This window comes from Ambystoma mexicanum, chromosome 1q (genome assembly GCF_040938575.1).
Source record: "Ambystoma mexicanum isolate Mex_15411 chromosome 1q, UKY_AmexF1_1, whole genome shotgun sequence".
Taxonomy (NCBI): Eukaryota; Metazoa; Chordata; class Amphibia; order Caudata; family Ambystomatidae; genus Ambystoma; species Ambystoma mexicanum.
In genome coordinates, this window is record NC_090922.1 from 1,164,675,502 (window position 1) to 1,164,691,679 (window position 16,178).

The following is a 16,178-nucleotide window of genomic DNA, read 5'->3' on the forward strand; positions in this document are numbered from 1 at the left end:
GCAACATTGAAATATGAAAGTATGCATCTTTCATGTCCAATGTTGCCATGAAGTCCCCTTGTTTCAGCAATGGGATCACCTCCTGCAGTGTTACCATGCAAAACTTCTGGGATTTTATAAACTTGTTTGCTTGGCGCAAGTCTAGAACAGGGCACATGGTGAGATCCAGCCGCTTAGATTCCTTGTCCGGTGGCGATTCCCCCTGGCAAGGGGTACCCTTACCCTCTTTCGAGTGGTAGTCACTACCAGTGAATCTGGGATGGCGTGCCCTTTCATGTATAGAGGGTCGGAAGGAGAAGGTCGAAATCATTTTTCGACTCACGGGTTCACTGCCCGTGTTTGAGCAGGTGACACCAATGAGGGAGCTACCCTTCTCTTAACAGAGTTAAGAAGGGGGATGGATTGACTCACCGGAGGTTTTTCCTTAATGATATCCTCCATGAAATCCTGCTCAGGTAACACCTCTTGAGTGGCAATTTTAAAGTATTCAGCTGCTTTTTTCAACATGTAGTTGAATGCCAGTTAGTCATCTACAGGAAAGGCCTGGCGAGCCGGGGTGGACGGAGGAGAGTCTAGGCACAAAACATCAGAGTCCTGATCTTGCTGTGTCCATGGGTCCTGACCTTCCTGCTGGGTTTCCTCCCAGTTGTCCGTAGTATCCTGTTGGTCGTCCTCATAGTTTTGCAGAAAAGAAGCTTCTTCTTCTTCTTCATCATAGATGTCTAAATATGTGTCCATCTGGACCACGTCTTCCTGTCAGAAAACAGGAGACTGATCTTCCTGAATTTGGAGTTTAGGGTCTACCCGGATGATCAGAAAAACAAATAATATGCTCCAGCCGATCCATACATCCTTCAAATTTTTCTGTAGTCCATTTAGGGGACCCAAACGGGCCTGCATGAGGAGAAACGACATTCTCCGTCCTGCGGCGTCGAAAGGAGTCTCTCAGGACGTCGGAAAGAGGCTCTTGACTATCCTCGTAAGCGTCATCAGAATCAGGAAACCAATGTGCCCAAAAAAAAATTCTGCGGCTTGTCCCATAACCTTAGGCGGAACTGCGGTAAGGCCTACCGCCGCCATAATTCTTCCGATGATGCTTTCGATAGTCGCCGAATCGCCGTGAGACAGTGGCTCCGATGGTTTATCAGCAGGTGTAATACCTTCCACAGTGCTAGAAGACCTAGCGGTTGCTTTTCCGGGTAGAGGCCTAGCCGTAGTTTTCGTGCCTACCGCGGCCTTAGAGACCATCGAAGCATCGGGATCCCGCACTTTGACGCGTGTAGGGTTTGGAGTGTTAAGCGGCTTCACTTCAGCACTACAGCTAAGTCAATGCCTATTCTGGGATGCTGAGGGAAACTCTAACTGATATATTTTTAGGTCCAGTTCATGTACTCTGGATGACAACCCTTATATAACACCCCTCTCTTAGAATCCCCCTGACCCCACTGAGCCAAGAAGTAGGTCTGTTTTGCAAATTTAAAAGGTTTATTTGAGAAATATAACAATATATATCTATCACACTTTTAGAATAAATTTATATTGGATATCACACTTAAAATATCACACTTAAAAGTGATCAACAATGGATAATGTTCTACTGGTAAACTGATTTGGTTACTTAGAAGTAGTATAGAGGATGATGTAGCTGAAATGCTTTATGGTTTCAAGGAAATGCAAGGTGGAATAAATGCAGTACAGAAAATAAACTGATATGGTTTCACAAGAGATAATATGTTCACTTTTCCCCTGGTGGCAATTCACCCCCCCTATATGCAATGCAAGGAGATGGAAGTCACACACACAGTCTTCAGGAATACAATCAAACACAAGACGGAATTCAGTTCCCCCCCAGCAAGCTTAGAGGAAACGGGTAGAAGTTTGAAACACAGGCCCAAAATGCTTTTAAATGTGATGACAATGGATGGGAAAATGTGCTAACTGATTTTAATTCCCTCTAGAGATTCAGGGTGAGTGAGATATGCTTGTTGGTATTAGTTCAGGCTCACTTTAGCAATGCTCTATGAGTTATTACCAGGTTGCAAACGGATTTTAACAAAGGAAGGAATGGAGCTGCTATTTTGACAAGTGGAGAAATTGAGCCAAATCGCAAATCATGGTAAAAATGTCACGAGTGCATAAATCGCGATTGCGGTAAAAAGTATAAGGAGTAGCTTTAAGAGGAAAGTTAAATCTCGTTCCTAGGACAAACGGTTCCAGAGATACGGACGATTTAATAAAGGTAGATTTTCGGATTTAAAGTAAAACACAAAATGACAGGTGACAGCTTGCAGCTGCAGAATTGACAGGTGACAGTTGTGCAGCTTTAAAAATGACAGATGACACGATTTCTAGGAGGCTGTTCTAATTAGGTTAAAATACTTTGGATTAGATTATTTTAACTAAGAGATTGGGTTCTGCACAGTTCTGGCGGATACTCACTCCTAATTTTGAAATGAATGGGCCCGGTCACGGATCTGGTTAACACGTCCAGCGGCGGTTCTCTCTGCTCGGCGGGTCAATCAGGCACTGGTGCTGCTCACAGCGATCCGGATCTCTGATTCTGCTCACAGCGGTCTGGGTTTGGTCTGTGGTTCCGGCAAAAGTTCTTGGCAAAGAATTCAAACAGCTCACCCGGCTGTTGAATAGTTTGGTTAGGTTTTGAGGCCTGCTGACAAATACTTTTGCTTGCAGTGGGCCTTCTTGATTCAAAGTTCAAGTCTAAATGTTGGATCTCTGGATGTGAAGTTGTCGGTCAGTATGCTCCGCAGCAAATGGAATTGACTGTCTCTACCTGTCCCAGCAGTCTCTTTTTATGTGTTTTAAAAAGTGGGTGGAGAGGCTAGCATCACTAAGCCTCCCCCTCTCTTGATTTGATAGGTCAATAGATTCTTTGGTCCCTGATTTGGGCAGGGATAGTGTGTCAGAGTGATTTCATTTTTATGACCTGCAGAAATGACACTCCCCTGGTCAATGTGCACACAAATCTATTCCTGATCCAAATACATATTTCCCAGGTACACAGTTGTTTGACATCACATACACACCTCATATATTACTAAAGATAGTCCCTGTCCCGAATCTGGCATTTCTAGGAGCTTGCATTCAAAAATGGCAACTTATTTTCGATTTTAGTGGGTTTTGCAACATTGGTTTTTCATCAAAAATTATACAAAGGTACATTTCCCTTCCACATATATCACAGTAACTTTCCATGTCTCTAGCTTAAATACAGTGTCTACAATATTCATAATTAGCGGGGTTTTGCCCCAGAACATGGTACAAATCGGAGTTTGGACTCAAATCGTGAGGGCATTTTCCATACTAAGACTCTCAAAGTTGTACATTCCTGTCATTTGGTTACAATAAGTTATCACTGTTTCTATAAAATATATATTTGTTGCAATTCAACTCCCCAAAGTGTTTGGGTCCGCCTCCAGAAGTCTGGGTGGGTCAGTGATCACATGTCTTTCCTTGCTGGCAGAGGGCTGTTGACAGGAAACACTCAAAATTAACATACCCCATTCAACTGAAAGGGGCTATTGTCTCTCTCCTCCAGGCTGAAGGGGAAACCCCCTCCCTCTCACTCAGAAGGTCCATGTGATATCCTGCCTCCTGTTGTGAGTCTCTGGGGTGTTAAGAGTTCTCAGCCTTTTGGCCTCTGGGAACAGCAGGTGGCTAAGATTTTCAATTAACCAACAAGCTTTGAAGTCCCTGCCCCTCTTGCAACTCCTAAATACAGTTTCCCTGTCGGAGTTTAGACCGCTAGCGCCGCCTTGGGGAATTTGTCGTAACTGCATCCATTTTTGAGTTGTCTTGAATTTGACAGGAGATTTTTGCTATTATTTTGATAGGCATTATTACATTAGAGTGGTGATGTGGAACCCCCCACAAGAAGGTTGTATCTTTGGCGTGGTCTTGTGCCAACTACGCAGTTCTCCTGGATTCTGTCGTGAATGTGGGCGGCGATAGCTCATCCCCAAATCCATCCAGTCTATTGATTCAGCATGGGTCAAAACCCTTCACAAGAGTAGCGCCCTTAGGTGGTTTAGATTGCCCAGTCGCAAGACGCTGCTGCGGATGCGGGGAAGGCTTTGGATCTGAACGATCCGAGGGAACCAGCGAAGTTTTTGGCGGCCCTGTTGGCGCTTTCGCCTTTTTCGACAAAGACGTCGAAATCGGCATAGGGGTTGTGTGCTTAGTGCAATGAGCTTATACGCCCTTGTCGCCGGGTGTTGTCTCTGTAGCAAGACCAGAGCCAAGCCGTAAAGGGTCGGGGATGGGCGTGGCAGACCTAGAAGCGTCCGCCTCAAGGTCTATAACATCTGAAACGGATGTTTGGTCCTCCGAAAGTACCCCCGTCACTTTTAGCGGGTGTGGCGATGGTGGGAGGGGGGTTCTACGTGTGTCATACCGTACACGGCCCACCGCTTTACATGGTGCTCCTTAAGGGTCTTAGGCCGAAGGAGTTTGCACGCTGCACACCGCTTCTCGTCATGCTCTAAGGGGAGACAGGCGTTACACGTCCTTTGTCCGTCCTTCCAAGGATATCTGACCCTACACTTGGGACAGAATCTAAAACGAGTCCTTTCCATAGCTAAAGGGAAGGATGACCAGACCAAAAAGGGAAAGGAGGAAAGACCTACCGACAATATGGCCACCCCGACCCCACTCTCCCTACTGTATAGGTCGGCCAGAGTGCCCGTCCACTTGGAAAATCCGTCCGCCGGATCGTAGGCGCCGAAATCCACAGCCGTAGACGACTCTCCCGTAGTCTTCATCGAAGATGTTCTTGTTGGCCGAAGTAACTTAACGGGGAATAAACCGACAATTCGGTCAAGATAAACAATGACTCCAGTAAGAGCTCCGCTATAGTGCAACTAGTTATCTGGGTGGAAAAAAACAATCTGAGGGACCTCGGCGTGTGAGGGATTTTGGGTACACCACACGTCACGATAGGGATAGTGTTACAGACCCGCCTCTGCCGAAGTCCCCTTTCGGTCCCCGAAAGACAAGATGCAATACTCTGTGGTTATCACTTGATGTCGGACCATATGCACAGCAGAGTAACAAAATATTCTCCATCATTCAGGCATGGATGGCCTCTCACAGCCTCTGCCTGAATGTTGAGAAGACGGAGCTCCTCCTTGTCGGCTCCCCCAGCAACCTATTCTAAACTTAATCCCAACTACAACAACATCATTATCTATGGTCACACCATCCCTATTGCCAAAAGCGTGAAAACTCTCGGTTTTTACCTTGATGCCAACTCTAACCTCACCAAACAAACTAACATGATTGCCTCAGCCTCCGCCTACACCGGCAAGCTGATTAGGGCCAGTAGACCCTTCCTATCATCTAATAGCTGCCTCACTCTTGCTAGAGCCCTCATACAATCCAAACTGGACTAATGCGACAGCCTGTAACCAATCTATAATTAACAAATTACAGGTACTGCAAAATAATGCACTACGTGCAGCACTTAACATCCCTAGGCGAGAGCACATCTCCACTGCAAGGAAATCATGCAAATGGCTCTTCATACGACAAAGAATTGACTTGAAAACCATTTGCCTCACACACGAGGCATTAAACCACCATATCTCACCAATACATTTACCATGAAACCCGCCACCAGAACCACTAGAACCGCCAACACCTTATGCTTGACAGTGCCCAGATTCTCCTTAAAAAGATCTGGAGGGACAAGCTTCACAGTACTTGCCTCCCAACTCTGGAACACCCTACCACTCAACATTAAAACTATTGAGTCCTTCCAGATATTCAGGAAACATGTTATAGGTTGGCTCTTAAACAAAGAGTAACACTCCAGATATGTGGGCACACCTCCCTCTGCTTAACTATGTCTGCGAACTCTATAAACTGTTGTATTTTGAAACTGCAGTACCCCCACTGCTTAACTATGTTGGTATACTCTGTAAACTGCTGTATATTGAATTTGCGTTTCTCACACTTTGTAACCATCTTCTTTAAGCGCCCTTCTACCTCTGGGTTTGGAGCGCTATACTAAATAAAACAAACAAACTAATGTGATTCTCAGCAATTAACAAGCATCAGAAACAAGCATATTAGTACATACGTATCCTCTTGGTAGCGATGAAGACACTGCAGCTGCCGACCAAGAAAGGAGGGCTAGGCTTACCTGACCTTTGAGCATACTAAAAGGTGGCCCAAATCAGAGTAATGAAAGATTGGTTTGCTTCGGACTCAGGGAAGATTTGGTGACAGATTCATCAGGCATTGGTTGGAGCCCCACTGGGGGGTGTCCTATGGTTACATAAGGATCTGTGAGATATATTGACCCACTCTGCTGTGCTTTACCACATCACTAAGCTGCATTTGTGGAAGAAACAGCAAGATGGCTGCAATGGCTCCTGTGCGCGCCAGTACCTCACAACTGCGTTTTTGCAACAACCAAAAAGATGACTGCATCATCCTGCCAAAAACACACTTCAGGCAGGATGAAACAGGGGACACACTGTGTTAGGCAGAAACCTGTGCAGTTCCCTTAGGGACCACTGCAAAAGATTTAGGACTACAGGTGGTTGGCAGTAAACCCAATTGGTAGCAGTCTGTACCACCCAGATTTATCTGGTAGCTGTGGCTGAGCAGTCAGACTTCTCTCAAGATGAGTTAGGCAGTATATAGAGTATACACAATAGGTACAGAGATACAGTAGCACAAGCAAACACTGACCAGAGCTTTGGTGTAAAAGTATATAATTATTTATTTAAAAACACACTTGTAAATTACACTAGCACACAAAGAGGTAAGTAATTTCAACACACAGTCACTATTGTATATATATACAACCCTGATTATTTATTAGACAAGTCTTAATGAGAAACACCACTTATTTTCAGAGTTGAGCACTTAACATAAAATGGCACTCTAATAAGTTATAGCAAAAGGGAGGGAAAAGGCAAAGTTATGAAAGCACACAAATTTCAATACTTTCCACAGATCCACAGTGAGGCAGGTTAGGCAAAGTCTACTGCAGAACAAAGAAGTTCAAATGCCAGGCCCACTCTTAGAGAAAGCAAGCAAAATGTGTCCAGGATCACACAGTGGGTTTATGCCCAAAAGGTCTTTGTAGATAGTTCACAAAAGATTGAGATTAAGTCAGGAAAAGTTAATTAACAGGCCCCAGGCTAACCCAGGTTAGAAAGTCGAGGATTTACTGTCACCCCGAACGTTCTGTCGCAAGGGAAGCCAGGCGGGACACAGTACCTGAAAATGGGAAGAACGCTCCAGTGGGGGCAGTTGTTCCTGGCAGCGGGTGCAAGTCAGTGTTTCGTCCAGAGGAAGAGGAGGTGTTGACGTGGAGGAAAGCTGAAGGTCGTTGCACTGCCAGGGAAGAAACCAGCCGCGGAGTTTGTCGGTTACAAGGTACTACCCTTTTCTTCGCGTTAGTGGTAAACCGTGGTATTCCGGTTGCCGGGGTGCTCGGCACGGGCAAAGCGGCCACAAGATGGTCCAGGAAGGCGAAAAGACGGGCAAACTGGTTATCCCCACCAGTCAAAGGAAGAAGACTCTCCGGGCTGGAGATCTCCTCTGTCGTCGGGAAAAGTGGTGAGACGGTTCAGCAGGGCTCCACCGGTGGTGTTGTCGTTGCTGATCGGCTCGGCTTCTCCCTCCTCGGATTCTTTAGGTCCTGTGGTGACTTCTGAAGTTCCAGTCCCCAAAGCCCTGCTTTTATGCAGAAAACCCCCATTCATTCAGCCTAGCTGTCACTCAAACATGCTAAGTTTGGGCGGCTCACCACTTGGGCCAATCACACAAGAGTGCAACGTGAGTTGCTGAGGCAACTCAGTCCAGGTTGCCTAAACCCCCTCCCACGCCCCCTGTGGTACCCAGACAGAGTGGCACCACTTTTGGAGGCTTCTGTGGAGAAGCCTGCCAAAAAGTGGAACAAAGGGCTCGACTTGGGTTGGAGTCACAGAAGCGAACACAAAAGCCATTTTGGAACCAGGTTTCGGCAAAAAATACCAACCGATGAAATAAACCGGCGGTATGTTCGAGGCTATATTAAAAAGTGGTAGCCTCGAACAATGGACAAATCTCATAGGAATATATTCGCAGTCGAATATAAAAAGTAGTATCCACTGCCACCAGCCAAAACTCGGTTGGGGGGGACTGGACAGTGCCCCCTCGAACAACAGACCCCGGGGCAATCGAATTGCCCCGACCAGTACGTCCACAATATGATGGTTTGTACTGGTTCTGTTCACAATTTAAGACTAGTAAAGCCAATGGTGACTTTACATGCCCTGGGAGACGGTAGTCAGTCCCAGGGTATGGAGTCTATGTTTGGGGGTCGCTACGACACCCCTGGGTTATGGCACGGAGGGTGCTGTGTAACCCACATACCAAAAACACATGAAGCTCTATGGGGTAAAGGACCCCATAGCCCATAAAACACATACAAAGTCAAAGGAACACCTCAAATCATGTCTAAGAGTGGGAGGCAAAGAGTCTCACTCTTAGCAGGAGAAAATAATAAACCCCAAAAATCCAATTAAGTCAAAAGGCAGCATTGCTTTGCTGAAAAGCCAAAAATCCCCTTCAAAATGAAACATTTTCACCCTTTCAAAATGCTGTGTTCACGCCAATTCCATCCATTCATCTGAAACCACTGTGATTGAAAAGGCCCTGCCTTGCCAAGGAGAATTCATTGTGCCTCAGAAAAAAACGGGCATAATTCCTGGAAGACAGACGCAGTCAAAGTATCTTTGAAAAAAATCAACATTATTTTTCACTCACACAGGAACGCGCGTTTATTTTCTTCACAATGGAGCAAATACCAGCTGTCTTCAAAAGAGCTCCAACTAACTGGTAAGTTTCATATATCAGGTTCAGATAAAACTCATGCTTACAACAAAATGTCTTTAGCTACAAAGACAGTGTGGGCAATCTGAGGAAGCTGCAAAACCGAAATTAAAGAAAGAAATGCTAGCAGTTTTAACACATGTGGAAAAATGGGCTTTTGGGGACTGAAGAAAAATTGGCATGTTTAAAAATAAATTCTTGCATAAAAATCTGCTTACTTAGCAATGTAAATGGTTTATGTTAGTGGTGATAATAGACACATAGGCCATCTTCTTTCACTGGTTTGTTTAATTCAAGACCCAAAATAAGAAATTAAAGAGTTTAAAACACAGGGGCTGGGTTTGCAAGCTCTCAGAAAAAACAGTCATTGCAGTTGCCAGCCATGAAACTTCCCCCAAGGGGAAGGGGACTATCATAAAAACCCTCAGCAGATACCGACAACCCCCTGATAATTACGGGGTGGAACAGACTGGGACCCAGGACAATGATGTTCCCAGGAAAGGAAGCTGGAGGTGTGAGAGCCAATAAAACTTCAATCAGGCTGAGGAACACCTACCTCATCCTGCTTGGAACTGCCAGTTGGTGTTAGCGGAAAAGAAAAAAAATGATCCAATGACGCCCATTTGTTTCTAAAGACCATTTCATAAGGAAACTTTAAAGACTTGTATCTCAGCAGAAAAACTTTGTAGGAATGTAGAATTATTGCAGTGTAAAAGTGAATTTGTGGTCTTTATTTTAAAACTTGGTAGAATGTATCGAGACCTTGTGAACAGAAATGGTGATATATGTTGGATTACAAGAAAAGCATCCACGTAGCAAATGTAAACATTTCTACATACATCCCTAATGACAATCCCCACCTGTTACGCTCACCTGATATCCACGGGGACGCCACATGATGCTGGATGGAGGCTGTGTGCTATCCTGGACCCCTTTCTGCTTGGTTGTATGTTGGTTGATGGACAGGTCCTATGACAGGAGAATGGGGGGGTTAGATACTGAGCCTGTGATGGGAGTTCCCACCTCACACTGACCAAGTCCCTTCCCTTAGGGTTATGCCTCACCTTATTTTCTTGTGTGTGAAGATCTCCGTCGTGAGTCTCAGTGCAGGGGCGCGTGTTAGTTGAGGGCGTTCTGAGGGCCTAGTTACTTCACTGGTCCTGTGCCCTTGTGTCATGTCCAGTCCAGCTGTGACACAGACTTGTTTAATGTGCTCATGTGAGTGTTGTTAGTCTTTGTTCCTTCTCCTGTCTTCTTTTCGTTCCCTGTGCTTTTTGGTTTTCTTTTTCCCTTCTTTGCTCTTAATGTCTCTTTCTGTCTTCACAGAGATTGTTGCTGTTGCGGAGCCGCAGCGCCGGATGGTTAAGGCTGAGGTAAGGAGTTTAGCGGGAAGCGTGGCACTGCACAACGTGAGCCAGTTTGCTAACCTGTATTCCTTTCTCTCCTTCATGCAGGAGACAGTGTGCTGATGATCCGGAATGCAGTTTGTTCGGTGATCGGGTATGCAGGTAAGTGGTTAATGGTGTTTTGCTTGTTTTTTCAGTCACCGTTGCAGATTAGCGCATTTCGATGTTTAACCCGCTGATAATGCTGTCCTTTACTTTGCAGGTTGCAGAGCACTCCGGAGATGGTGAAGCCACCGAGCGCGGATGGATGAAGAGGGTGTTACTCACAGGTAATTGTTCCTCTGTAATGCTGTTCTTATTCTTGCAGGCCGCGGAGCGCTCCGGAGATGGGTGAGCTGCTACTCACAGGTGTTTCTTGATAATGCTGTTCTTGTAGGTTGCCAGTGGAATCCAGGGGTGACGCTGCAGATTCAAGCCACCGGAGAAGCGTGAATCCCAGTTCGGGCATGGCTTATATAGCCAGCCACACCTGAAGATTTGACCACACCCAAAACACTAGCCTGCATGCTTCAGTTCATGGAACTGAGCTGCAGGAAGGGCCTCCATGTTGGATTAAGGCCCAAAGTGGGCTTGCCTTATTCTTGATAATGAGCCTGGCGCCAAAGGCTCCAGGACTGTCTCCATGTCTGCTGTTGATGGTTCTTAAGCCCCTTGGAGTCACGGTGGGGGGCTGTAACCTCAATGCTGTCAGGGGGTCAGGGATAGGGGTCATGACACACCTCTGTATAAAGTTTTTGAATTTTGAGTGATATAAATCCCATTGAAAACTGCAAAATACTGGTAGAGGAGCGAAACCAGGCCTCACGGAATGGAGGTTTGGACTGAATTGTGATGCACAAAATATGTGACCTGTGTATCTGATTTGCTAAGAATTTGCAATTGTGTAAACATTTCTTTGTGGCAAAATTAGATTTTAGTTCCTATAACTATGGGAGGTTTCTGGACACTGTAAAACCCACCCCATAAACCCGACATCACTTTTCTGATATCCAACCAGCAAAATGTTAGGCGGACATTACCCCTGCCCAATCCGGTCGATAGAGGCGGGTATAATAAAGCCTGACCCAGAAATATACTGTGATGATGTCACTAGGCATTATAAATAAGAGCCCCTGAAAACACACAGAAGGACACCGATTCCTGAATTCATACACCGGCGTCCTGTTCCTGTCTTCATCTTGCATGTATCCATCTAGACTCCAGGTCCCAACCACAAGGCCAAGCATTGCTGATCCTGCTTCAGCTCGGCCTCAATTCTAAAATAATCCCAATAACCAGGAGAAACTGTGGTGTTTTGGGCAGCATCCTGAATTAATCTGGCTTGCTGCTCACTAAATGCATGCCTGCTGCAAACCTGCCATCTAGCTGATCTGTAGAATCCGGTGACCAGTCCATGCCTAGCTGATCCTGTCCCGCTGATTTTGTCTGGCTGTCCTTTGATAGACCAGATCCATGTGGTGAGCAGAGCGCTGACTGCCCAAAATCCAAAAACTAAAAAGGGGACTGTGAGTAACAATAGGACCCATAGAAAACCATAGTATAACTTGCCTTGCCTTGTCCTATCCCAATCTCTAAGCTATCCTATTCTGACCCCGATATCTTGTTAAAATTGTCAGCATTATCTGTGAAACCCTGCTTTTGATTCCTAGTGGTAGCGCCGATTTACCCTTCATTTTCGTTTTGCATAAAAAATAAGCCATTAGCGATTTTGATTAAATTAATTAATTTTCTATAAAGGAAACAGGGTACACCATGTGAAGGGTTACAACGGCCACGTAACTGGAGATTCACTGGTGACATTCTCTTTTCCTTAGTCATTAAATCCAGTTTAAGTCAAGTTTGCAATCCATTTTAAAGCTGCTTTTCCATTTTTCTCTGCTCTATTTTCCTAAAAATGAACCTCACTATATCTAGCATAACTCACCCAATTTACCAGCTAGAGATCTAATTTCACTTCCAGATTGTACCTAAAATATATAGCTACACCCCAACACACTCCAAATCAAAAACCGTTTGGTTACTTCCAGGCGGGAATCGAGATATTTGCAAAAGTTCCCACGTGTCATTTTGATTATAAACTGTTTTAAATCTTCCATTCAATTTAAAATTGTATGCTTTTGCTCAATCCATTGCTGTTGATTACTAGTATCTCTCCAGTGTTGCTCCAGTGAAGAGTTGTTTTTGTTTCAAGATTTTTATACACATTGATTGTTTTATTCAGCCATTTCTGAGTGTCATTTTTAGCATTTCAAGGGTTTCAAATCCTTTGAGGAGGGAAAGTTAGACTTGAATTCCGTCCAGATTCATATTCCTAACTGCATGCTGCTTCCTTATATCCATTCAGAAGTGATTATTTGTGGGGTGAGGGAACATTGCAAGGGGAAATCCTAACTTGAGTGCTATCTTTCCAAAAATCCAAAAGTGTTTCTATTCCCTGTTGTTTTCTATCTGTGTTACTAAAGGGTTGAATTAAGTGCATTGCCTACATTCCTATTGTTATTATCATCACCGTGGTGATTGCTAACCCATTTATTAAAACGTGTATGATTTCTTTGGAATTTTTCAATAAAATCAGCCTCGTTCCTGGTCCATCGTGACCCGGGGTATTTGAAAAGGGGGTGTGATGTGAGTGGTGTATCTCTCAATATTGAATCTAATCTATAAAACATAAGCATTTCAGTCATGCGCTGCATACTGGGCTGAGACTAAGGTGTGCGTCGCCTGATTGAAATCCGTAACAGATCGCCGCCCAATATGCACAAATCCAACATTACTGCATTAGTGGAGCAACATTGGGATTGGCTAGCAAGGGAAAAACAGTTTACCACCTTCCCTTCCCCCTGTATACCGATGTGGGAAATCCAGACTTCACTCGAGGTATCCTTGAGGGTGGGTTTAAGAAATGGAAGGAGGCAGGTTATACCAAAATCGGGGACATGTTCCGAGGCCAGGACATGAAGTCCTTCACCCAATGCAAGGAGAAACTGGGTTTAGCAGAATCAGACAGAATGCAATATCTCCAACTACGTCATTGGCTTATGGACCACAAGATAAGGGCGTGGGAAACTAGATAACTAACCCCCTTTGAAAGGTTTCTTATAACGGACCCTGGGGACAAACGCCTCATTTCCAAGCTACATGTGGGCCTGGTAGGAGACACTAGAGGAATCAATCCCGGAGGAAACCTGGGAGGAATTATGGCATAATATCCCAAAACTCACACAAGCAATTCAGATAAGGGAGTTTTGGTACAAACTAATGACACAGTGGCACTACACCCTGGCGAAATTGACAAAGATATACCCTAACACGGCGGGGAAATGCTGGAGGGACTGTGCAGGGGAGGGCGACTGGTTACATATATGGCGGGGACGTAGCAAACTACAAATTTACTGGGAATAAATTGATCAGCATATGCAGATATTACCACAATATTTAGAACTAACACTCAGCAAGGTCCTGGGGAGAACATTTTAGGCTTACACATACCCGGATGGAAGCAGTGGGCAAGACCCACCAAGAAAGCATACATGATTCTTTCACTATCAGCACTGTTGGTCATTGCACAAAAATGGAAGGTGAAGGACCCACCCATGGAAAATGACCGGTTCTTGAAAATCTGGCCCTTTACAGCTCTGGAATGGATGTCGTATACCTTACAGGGTGCACTGGCGAAATTTGCAATAAACTGGGAGGAAGTGATGCAGTTTTTAAACAAGGACTTCCAAAAAGGTTTTTGTCCACACACTCTATGTATATTGGAAATTGGGTGAACTTTGTACTGCGGCTTGATCTGGATCGGTGGGGGGTGAGAGGGTCTGGGGGGCGGGACAGGGGTCAATCTGTTTACTTTCAATGTTGACGTGTTTGTTTTTGCATGAGAAATTTAAAAAAAAAAAATTACCGTGATGTAGAATCAAGATAAAGATGTGCCGGGCAGGAGCAGCACACTCAAGCGTCCATCCTCATCGGTGCCAAAGCTTGCCCCATCCCTATTTTTTAGATGGAGGACAGGTGGGAAAATGCCACTGTCCTACCTACACAATGTTCAATATGGAGTATAGAGCAGGTCTTACATCTTAAAATGATTTATGAAAATATGCAATGTGTGCTCAGGGTTATCTGGGTTTGGTGTGCATGGGTCTGTCTACTGCATTTAAAAGAACCCCGTTATGGAAAATCCTGAAATCCATACTATAGTGATGCAGCTTTTAATTCAGACACCAATGTTAGGTACAACCCAGAAGGAGAACTATCAGATTCTTATCGGACTACATGTGGAATGAGACAAGGTTGGTACTCGCCTTGCTGTTTTCTCTTCCCATTAATGACATGGAGAAATAATTGCTACAATCAACTTTGGACATTTAAACAGTCAGGGCGAGAAGCATTCCACTTCTACTTTACGTGGACAACTCAGTTCTAAGAAGGCATTCTCCTGCTTATCTATAGAGTCTTGTCAAGGTTCATAGAGAAAATAAAAAAACAAAAGGAGCTCACTATCAACACATCAAACATTGCAGAAATTTGGATCGGTTATAACAGCCCAAAGAGGGGTTGAATATTCCTAAATGGACACAATCTTGAGTTAGTCAAATGTTTTGATTATCTATGAATCTGCTTGGTGGGAACTTTAGATTGGAACCAACAGACAGAAACCAAACTTACAAACAGCACAAAGCAATGTAGAAATCATGCAGGTCTATTGATAAATTGATTAAAAGGCTATGTGTATGCCCTAATGTCAGCTATTGAGGTACCATAAAGTCAAAGGGTAGGATCAGGACTGGTTGTGTAGTATGGGGCCATGAGACACAAAGCAAGCTGAGAATACTCAAGTCTAAATATTTAAAAAAATATATTGATGGTTCTGAAACCTAACAATATGACATAAATGAAAAAGGTGTAGCCATGATTCACTGACAGCACCTCTAAAACTATAGATGCCAATTGGGACGAATTTGGGTTCACGAGATCTTGATAAAAATGATGGCTGCAGTGGTCCCTGGCTCAAGTTTATTATTAACACCTTGGCATCAGTGTGCTGCTCCCACCTACTTCATGATAGGCACATCATAGGTCTGTGAGAGAAAACCTCTGACCACATAAATAGAAAAGGGTAATATTCCCTTTTTTTACTTACTATGGTGGCAGCCATTTATTTTTTCTTTGCACAAGAGAATGGGCTTGCGCAAGGAGCATGGAGCCCACTACCCTTCCTAAATAATAAAACACTTTTAAACTCTTTGTATCACACCCTACAGTGGCTACCTAGACTTGGGCTGGTGGGCTTTTCCTGGACCGTACCGCCACAAAACACAGGGTTTGAGTGGGACTGCAATAGTGCAACGAGTTCCCCTAAGATTGTTTTGAAATATTTAGACATATTGTCAGGGGATGAATTCATTAAGGTCCATTATATAGTTTGGAAAGATTACATGTGCACATTGCAATAGAAATACTTTCTTACAATATAAAGCAGCAACTTAATAAACATGCCAGTGTGTTTACTCATAACTGTAGTTGATTGAATACACTTTTAGGAAAGATATGTATTCTTGTGATTAAGTTGCCAACTGCAGATCAAAGTAACTTGGGCTGGACTTTCGGCATTCTCCATAGATCACATTACGCGATACTGGGTAAATCACTCCTTTATGTGTTTCAGCTCCAAATGTTCAGAAATTTGCAATGTTTAGCAGAGTGCTAAATGCCACTATGACACCATAGAAATTGCTTGCTACAAGGACATACATCGGGCCTCATTACAAGTTTGGTGGTATCTCAGTGGTAAATCCGTTGAGATACCACCAAACTTGAATTCCTGTTACCACCACTTGGTCCAGCGGTATTACAACTGGATTACAAGCTGTGGCGGCAGTGTTGGCTCCCATTTAATTGGAGCCCATGGGACTCCTTGGGGGA

The 16,178-nt window shown here is 44.4% G+C and overlaps 1 protein-coding gene across 3 annotated transcripts in view; it reads right to left on the minus strand.

Moving 5' to 3' along the window:
* Positions 1-16,178, minus strand: part of FPGT (fucose-1-phosphate guanylyltransferase) — a 172,308-nt gene that overhangs the window by 95,039 nt on the left and 61,091 nt on the right. The window lies entirely within an intron of this gene.